Below are 8,791 nucleotides of genomic sequence, written 5' to 3'. Positions count from 1 at the left end.
ATTCAATTATAATCTATTTTAACCAAAAATGTAAGAATATTCAACTTAAAATCAAATAATGAGACTATAAAAGTATTGAAAGCGAGTAATAAGGCTTCTGAAGGCATCAGTGTCACGACCCGGAACCTCCCTCAGGCCCATGACAATCGCCGCGACGTCCCGATTGACACTCATTATCCAGAATGCCAACCGGAACCTCGCAAGGCTTACATATCGGTTTCTTTCCTTTCCTGTGAGCAATCATTGTTAAATATCGAGTTTTTAGAGAATATATACTATTTTAGATCAAAAACAATCAAAATAAAATTTTTGCCACACAGGGGTATTTTGGTCATTTTTTTCTCAAAAATTTCAAAACTAGCTAAAACGTAATATACAAGTACAAAATACATAATTCATATTCAAAATGAGTTTAAAAGTCTAAAATCTTCATTTAAAACGAAATTACGGTTATTTGAATATAATAAGAAAATAAAAGAAATATTAAGGGAAATATTCTATTTTCTTAAAAAACAATATTTATAGAGTTATACGTGAATAATTTTTATAGCGTAAAAGCTAAATAAATTTATACATACTGAAATACAGTAAGCCAAAATATTTAATTTAATTTACAATAACAAGAGGGCCCCCGAATAAACAAAAGTAAAGAGGACTGTGAACCTACGATTTGGAAAATGCAGATCCAATGGTAGTCCTCGATGAGATCAGCTATCTACAGTCTATACTGAACCTGAAATGGGTGGAAAGGAGTTGGGTGAGATTTTGCAATCCCAATGAGTAAACAGACATTATCATAAATATCTAAAGGCGAGTAAAATGGAGGCAAGTTTAAACAACAAATTTCAACCCATTTCATAATGTTTTCAATTTATTTCTTAAACCATAAAATATTTGTAATTTACCAAAATAGTTGTTAAGGCTTATGTCTTTTATTAAAACAAGGCTCAAGCCAAAACTAATCCTCGGGGATACCTTGGCCGAGGCATCTAACCGAGTCCGCCAAGGGTGTTAAAATATTCACACGTGAAACACATTTTTATTTTTAAAACCAGTCGTTCCTTGGCTTTGGCCGAGTTACACATTCACGTGGGGGTTCGACGTGAAGTGAGCTTTAATACTACCCCAAGAGTTACCCTCCTCGCCTCTACAACCGGAGTAACTATATAACTGGATTTACCATGCCCCTCTAATAGGCAGTCCACGGAAACCCGTCACTGCAGTGACTAACCCACCAATTTTAATAAAATTTCGACAGTATAATGTGGCTTTTATTTATTTATCCAGCCTGCATAGTAAAATCAACTTACATAAATTTCCCAAATGCACTCACAAAATATAGCCAGATATACTCATTTCTCATAAGCCATTCCTAGTAAAATATATTTTTCAAGTCAGTTTGCAGCCTCCAATTACTCAATTTCATAATCAATACAATATATTTTTATCTGTCACATTTATTCCTAAAACATTAAAAATCCCGTTTTAATCTCGTTCTCATTTCATAAAATACATAAAGGGCATTTAAAAATAAACTCTAGATAATTTACAATAATAATAAGTTTACTCACCGTTTGTACAAACTAAAAGCTTTCTAAGCACCCCGATCACTACTTGTCGGGTACGACTTCTTTGCCTTTTCCGGAAGGCTCTCCTCCTAGACACATTATAAAAATTTACACAATTCATCACATTGATGCTAAATCACTATATAATTAACTTAAATCCTATACTAATGCATGGTATGAAATGCAATAGCCTAAAACGGCTTAAATGCGGTATTAACCTATTTTTGGCACTTTGCCCGATAAATTGCTAACGCGCTCCATTTTAGCTCTAAATCATCCCATTCTCTCTCCAACATTTCTAACCATTAAATATCAGCCAATAACCTTCTAAAAACAACAAAATCAGCTCACTCCCTTCCTTGGAAAATTCGGCCAAAAATGGGACATTAACTCGGTTAATTTTCTACTTTGTTTTTCTATCACGTTTAATCGTTTTTCATCATTTTCTCTTCATTTCCCTTAGAATAAAATCAATTCATCATCATTGTACAGCATTGAGCATCCAGCCAAGAGTGGGTATTGTGAAAATTTAATGATTTCTTGCCCAATTTAATTTCTAAACACATTTAACTAACTAAAACTATCAATTTAACTAAAAATCAAAACCTAAAAATTTCAATTTCTCTCTCCCAGAATTTCGTCCAGCCCTTGATATCACTTTTTGATCTCTCTCCTCAGGCATGCTAAATGGAAATAAAGGCATAGGAAAGGTAGAAATCAAGCTAAAATCGAAAAATCTTACCGTTAGACGCGTAAACGGTCGAAAACCGCGAATTTCTCTTTGAATTTTCTTGTTTCTCTTTGGTTTTTCTTTTCTTCTTCCTTTCCTCTCTATTTCCTCTCTTTTTCTTCCTTATGGCCGGCCAGCACTCAAAATTTGGGTTTAAATGGGCTGACTTTTCATTAAAATAATATTATTTCATTAAAAATGCCACATGTCACTTTCCCATTGGCCCATTTTTAAAATTTCATCCATTTGTTTCCAAATTTTCACCATACACTTGTCTCATATATTCATAGCTTAGATAAAATTCTCAGACTCATCCAAAGTCTCGGTGGAGTAATTTTTGAAATTTACACTTTTACCCCTGTAAAAGTCAAAAATTACATTTTTGCCCCAAAAATTGAAAAATTGCCCATAGACATATTTTTCATCCCTTATACTCATACCATTCTCCAATTTGTCAAATTTGATCTAAATTCTCTCAAAATCTCAAATTTTGTCCGTGGGTGGCAAAATTACGATTTTTGCCCCTACACTCCAAAAATACCAGAATTAAACTTTTTCACTTCATATCATTAAATTATACTCCAAATAGTTAATCTTGGTCAAAAATTTCACTCCATGATCAAATTATTATCTTAGGTGGTAAAATAACGATTTTGCCCTTGAATATCAAAATTTCTAATTTTACCCCAAATGAACCCTCGAACTCCGAACAATCATTTTTAGTCATTCCTGGACTATAAAATATTAAATTTCATCCTACAATTCCTATTTGAACTAGTTCGAGTTTAAATCAACTCAAGTGTACCTTTAGGTACGATATCGGGTTTCGTCTTTTCTTATGTGCTTTCCTAGCATAATAACATGCTACTCAGTGCATGTATGTCATGACATGTATTTATAGGGTTGGGTTTTACAATGAGTGACTATAAATAAACTTTTGTTGTCAATGGATGGCTTTCGTGTCACGTTTCTCAAGGGAAACATTCAATTATATTCTGTTTTAACCAAAATTATAAGAAAATTCAACTTAAAATCAATAATGAGATTATAAATCCATTTAAAACCAATAATAAGGTTTTCATAGGAATGAATGACTATAAATGAACTTTTCTTATCAATAAATGGCTTTCGCTTCATGTTTCCCGAGGCAACCATTCAATTATAATCTTTGTTAACCAAAAATGTAAGAATATTCAACTTAAAATCAATCATGAGACTATAAAAGTATTTAAAGCGAGTAATAAGGCTTTCGAAGGCCTGAGTGACTATAAATAAACTTTTCTTCTCATTGGATGGCTTTCGCATCAGGTTTCTCGAGGAAAAAATTCAATTATATTCTGTTTTCACCGAAATTATAAGAAAATTCAACTTAAAATCAATAATGAGATTATAAATCCATTTAAAGCCAGTAGTAAGGCTTTCGAACGCATGAGTGACAATAAATGAACTTTTCTTGGCAATGGATGGCTTTCGCTTTGCTTTTTCTGAGGCAAACATCCAATTATAATCTGTTTTAACAAAAAATGTAAGAAAATTCAACTTAAAATCAATAATGAGATTATAAATCCATTTAAAGCCAGTAATAACGCTTTTTAAAGCATGAGTGACAATAAATGAACTTTTCTTCTCAATGGATGGCTTTCGCTTCATGTTTTTTGAGGAAAACATTCAATTATAATCTGTTTTAATGAAAAATGTAAGAAAATTCAACTTAAAATCAATTTTGAGACTCTAAAAGCATTTAAAGCGAGTAATAAGGCTTCCGAAGGCATGAGTGACTATAAATAGGCTTTTGTTGTCAATGGATGGATTTTGCATCACGTTTCTCCAGGCAAACATTCAATTATATTCTGTTTTAACCAAAATTATAAGAAAATTCAACTTAAAATCAATAATGAGATTATAAATCCATTTAAAACCAATAATAACGTTTTCAAAGGAATGAGTGACTATAAATGAACTTTTCTTGTCAATAAATGGCTTTCGCTTCATGTTTCCCGAGGCAAACAATCAATTATAATCTTTGTTAACCAACAATGTAAGAATCTTCAACTTAAAATCAATAATGAGACTATAAAAGTATTTAAAGCGAATAATAAGGCTTCCGAAGGCATGAGTAACTATAAATAAACTTTTGTTGTTAATGGATGGCTTTCGCGTCACGTTTCTCGAGGTAAACATTCAATTATATTCTATTTTAACCAAAATTATAAGAAAAGTCAACTTAAAATCAATAATGAGATTATAAATCCATTTAAAGCCAGTAATAACGCTTTCGAAGGGAGGAGTGACAATAAATGAACTTTTCTTCTCAATGGATGGGTTTCGCTTCATGTTTTTTGAGGCAAACATTCAATTATAATCTGTTTTAATGAAAAATGTAAGAAAATTCAACTTAAAATCAATTTTGAGACTATAAAAGCATTTAAATCGAGTAATAAGGCTTCCGAAGGCATGAGTGACTATAAATAAACTTTTCTTGTCATTGGATGGCTTTCGCGTCACGTTTCTTGAGGCAAACATTCAATTATATTCTGTTTTTACCAAAATTATAAGAAAATTCAACTTAAAATCAATAATGAGATTATAAATCAATTTAAAGCCAGTAGTAACGCTTTCGAAGGCACGAGTGACAATAAATGAACTTTTCTTCTCAATGGAAGGATTTCGCTTCACGTTTTTCGAAACAACCATTCAATTATAATCTGTTTTAACCAAAAATGTAAGAGAATTCAACTTAAAATCAATATTGAGACTATAAAAGCATTTAAAGCGAGTAATAAGGCTTTCGAAGGCATAAGTGACTATAAATAAACTTTTCTTGTCAATGGATGGCTTTCGCGTCACGTTTCTCGAGGTAAACATTCAATTATATTCTGTTTTCACAAAAATTATAGGAAAATTCAACTTAAAATCAATAACGAGATTATAAATCCAATTAAAGCCAGTAATAACGCTTTTGAAGGCATGAGTGACAATAAATGAACTTTTCTTCTCAATGGATGGCTTTCGCTTCATGTTTTTTGAGGATAACATTCAATTATAATCTGTTTTAATGAAAACTGTAAGAAAATTCAACTTAAAATCAATATTGAGACTATAAAAGCATATAAAGTGAGTAATAAGCTTCTGATGGCATGAGTGAATATAAATAAGCTTTTGTTGTCGATGGATGGATTTCGCATCACGTTTCTCAAGGCAAACATTCAATTATATACTATTTTAACCAAAATTATAAGAAAATTCAACTTAAAATCAATAATGAGATTATAAATCCATTTAAAACCAATAATAACGCTTTCAAAGGAATGAGTGACTATAAATGAACTTTTCTTGTCAATAAATGGCTTTCGCTTCATGTTTCCTGAGGCAAACATTCAATTATAATCTTTCTTAATAAGAAATGTAAGAATATTCAACTTAAAATCAATAATGAGACTATAAAAGTATTTCAAGCAAGTAATAAGGCTTTCGAAGGCATGAGTGACTATAAATAAACTTTTCTTGTCATTGGATGGCTTTCGCGTCACGTTTCTCGAGGCAAACGTTCAATTATATTCTGTTTTCACCAAAATTATAAGAAAATTCAACTTAAAATCAATAATGAGATTATAAATCCATTTAAAGCCAGTAGTAACGCTTTCAAAGGCACGAGTGACAATAAATGAACTTTCCTTCCCAATGGAAGGATTTCGCTTCACGTTTTCCAAAGGAACCATTCAATTATAATCTGTTTTAACCAAAAATGTAAGAGATTTCAACTTAAAATCAATATTGAGACTATAAAAGCATTTAAAGCGAGTAATAAGGCTTTCGAAGGCATAAGTGACTATAAATAAACTTTTCTTGTCAATGGATGGCTTTTGCGTCACGTTTCTCGTGGCAAACAGTCAATTATATTTTGTTTTAACCAAAATTGTAAGAAAATTCAACTTAAAATCAATAATGAGATTATAAATCCATTTAAAGCCAGTAATAATGCTTTCGAAGGCATGGTTTACAATAAATGAACTTTTCTTGGCAACGGATGGCTTTCGCTTCACATTTACTGAGGCAAAATCCAATTATAATCTGTTTTAACAAAAAATGTAAGAAAATTCAACTTAAAATCAATAATGAGATTATAAAATCATTTAAAGCGGGCAATAAAGCTTCCTAAGGTATGAGTGACTATAAATGAACTTTTCTTGTCGATGGATGGCTTTCGCTTCACGTTTCCCGAGGCAAACATTCAATTATATTCTTCTTTACCAAAAATATAAGAAAACGCAACTTAAAATCAATAATGAGAATATAAAACCATTTAAAGCGAGTAATAACGTTTTCGAAGTCATGAGTGACAATAAATAAACTTTTCTTGTCAGTATATGGCTTTCCTTCACGTTTCCCGAGGCAAACATTCAATTATAATCTATTTTAACCAAAAATGTAAGAATATTCAACTTAAAATCAATAAATGAGGCTATAAAAGTATTTAAAGCGAGTAATAAGGCTTCCGAAGGCATGAGTGACTATAAATAAACTTTTGTTTTCAATGGATGGTTTTCGCTTCACGTTTCTCGAGGCAAACATTCAATTATATTATGTTTTAACCAAAATTATAAGAAAATTCAACTTAAAATCAATAATGAGATTACAAATCCATTTAAAGCCAGCAATAAAGCTTTCGAAGGCAGGAGTGACAATAAATGAACTTTTCTTCTCAATGGATGGGTTTTGCTTCATGTTTTTTGAGGCAAACATTCAATTATAATCTGTTTTAATGAAAACTGTAAGAAAATTCAACTTAAAATCAATTTTGAGACTATAAAAGCATTTAAAGCGAGTAATAAGGCTTCCGAAGGCATGAGTGACTATAAATAAACTTTTGTTGTCAATGGATGGCTTTCGCGTCACGTTTCTCGAGGCAAACATTCAATTATATTCTGTTTTAACCAAAATTATAAGAAAATTCAACTTAAAATCAATAATGAGATTATAAATCCATTTAAAACCAATAATAACGCTTTCAAAGGAATGAGTGACTATAAATGAACTTTTCTTGTCAATAAATGGCTTTCGCTTCATGTTTCCGGAGGCAAACATTCAATTATAATCTTTCTTAACCAAAAATGTAAGAATATTCAACTTAAAATCAATAATGAGACTATAAAAGTATTTAAAGCGAGTAATAAGGCTTTTGAAGGCATGAGTGACTATAAATAAACTGTCTTGTCAATGGATGGCTTTCGTGTCACGTTTTTCGAGGCAAACATTCAATTATATTCTGTTTTCACAAAAATTATAGGAAAACTCAACTTAAAATCAATAATGAGATTATAAATCCAATTAAAGCCAGTAATAACGCTTTTGAAGGCAGGAGTGACAATAAATGAACTTTTCTTCTCAATGGATGGCTTTCGCTTCATGTTTTTTGAGGAAAACATTCAATTATAATCTATTTTAATGAAAACTGTAAGAAAATTCAACTTAAAATCAATATTGAGACTATAAAAGCATATAAAGCGAGTAATAAGCTTCCGATGGCATGAGTGAATATAAATAAGCTTTTGTTGTCTATGGATGGATTTCGCCTCACGTTTCTCAAGGCAAACATTCAATTATATTCTGTTTTAACCAAAATTATAAGAAAATTCAACTTAAAATCAATAATGAGATTATAAATCCATTTAAAACCAATAATAACGCTTTCAAAGGAATGAGTGACTATAAATGAACTTTTCTTGTCAATAAATGGCTTTCGCTTCATGTTTCCTGAGGCAAACATTCAATTATAATCTTTCTTAATCAAAAATGTAAGAATATTCAACTTAAAATCAATAATGAGACTATAAAAGTATTTCGAGCAAGTAATAAGGCTTCCGAAGGCATGAGTGACTATAAATAAACTTTTCTTGTCATTGGATGGCTTTCGCATCACGTTTCTCGAGGCAAACATTCAATTATATTCTGTTTTCACCAAAATTATAAGAAAATTCAACTTAAAATCAATAATGAGATTATAAATCCATTTAAAGCCAGTAGTAACGCTTTCGAAGGCACGGGTGACAATAAATGAACTTTCCTTCCCAATGGAAGGATTTCGCTTCACGTTTTCCAAAGGAACCATTCAATTATAATTCGTTTTAACCAAAAATGTAAGAGATTTCAATTTAAAATCAATATTGAGACTATAAAAGCATTTAAAGCGAGTAATAAGGCTTTCGAAGGCATAAGTGACTATAAATAAACTTTTCTTGTCAGTGGATGGCTTTGGCGTCACGTTTCTCGCGGCAAACAGTCAATCATATTTTGTTTTAACCAAAATTGTAAGAAAATTTAACTTAAAATCAATAATGAGATTATAAATCCATTTAAAGCCAGTAATAATGCTTTCGAAGGCATGGTTTACAATAAATGAACTTTTCTTGGCAATGGATGGCTTTCGCTTCACATTTTCTGAGGCAAACATCCAATTATAATCTGTTTTAACAAAAAAAGTAAGAAAATTCAA

At 30.9% G+C, this 8,791-nt stretch overlaps 1 long non-coding RNA gene across 1 annotated transcript; it reads right to left on the bottom strand.

Moving 5' to 3' along the window:
• Positions 1-628: 628 nt before the first annotated feature.
• LOC148760837 (uncharacterized) lies at positions 629-2,432 on the bottom strand. Its single transcript, XR_016028247.1, has 3 exons — positions 2,311-2,432; positions 1,572-1,657; positions 629-733 (listed from the first exon to the last, which is right to left on the bottom strand). It is a non-coding gene; the product is annotated as an uncharacterized LOC148760837 (long non-coding RNA).
• Positions 2,433-8,791: the final 6,359 nt, after the last annotated feature.

This window comes from Theobroma cacao, chromosome 9 (genome assembly GCF_053813885.1).
Source record: "Theobroma cacao isolate CCN51 chromosome 9, ASM5381388v1, whole genome shotgun sequence".
Lineage (NCBI taxonomy): Eukaryota > Viridiplantae > Streptophyta > Magnoliopsida > Malvales > Malvaceae > Theobroma > Theobroma cacao.
The sequence above is the reverse complement of the archived record's forward strand: the minus strand, read 5'-3'. Positions and strand labels throughout refer to the sequence as shown.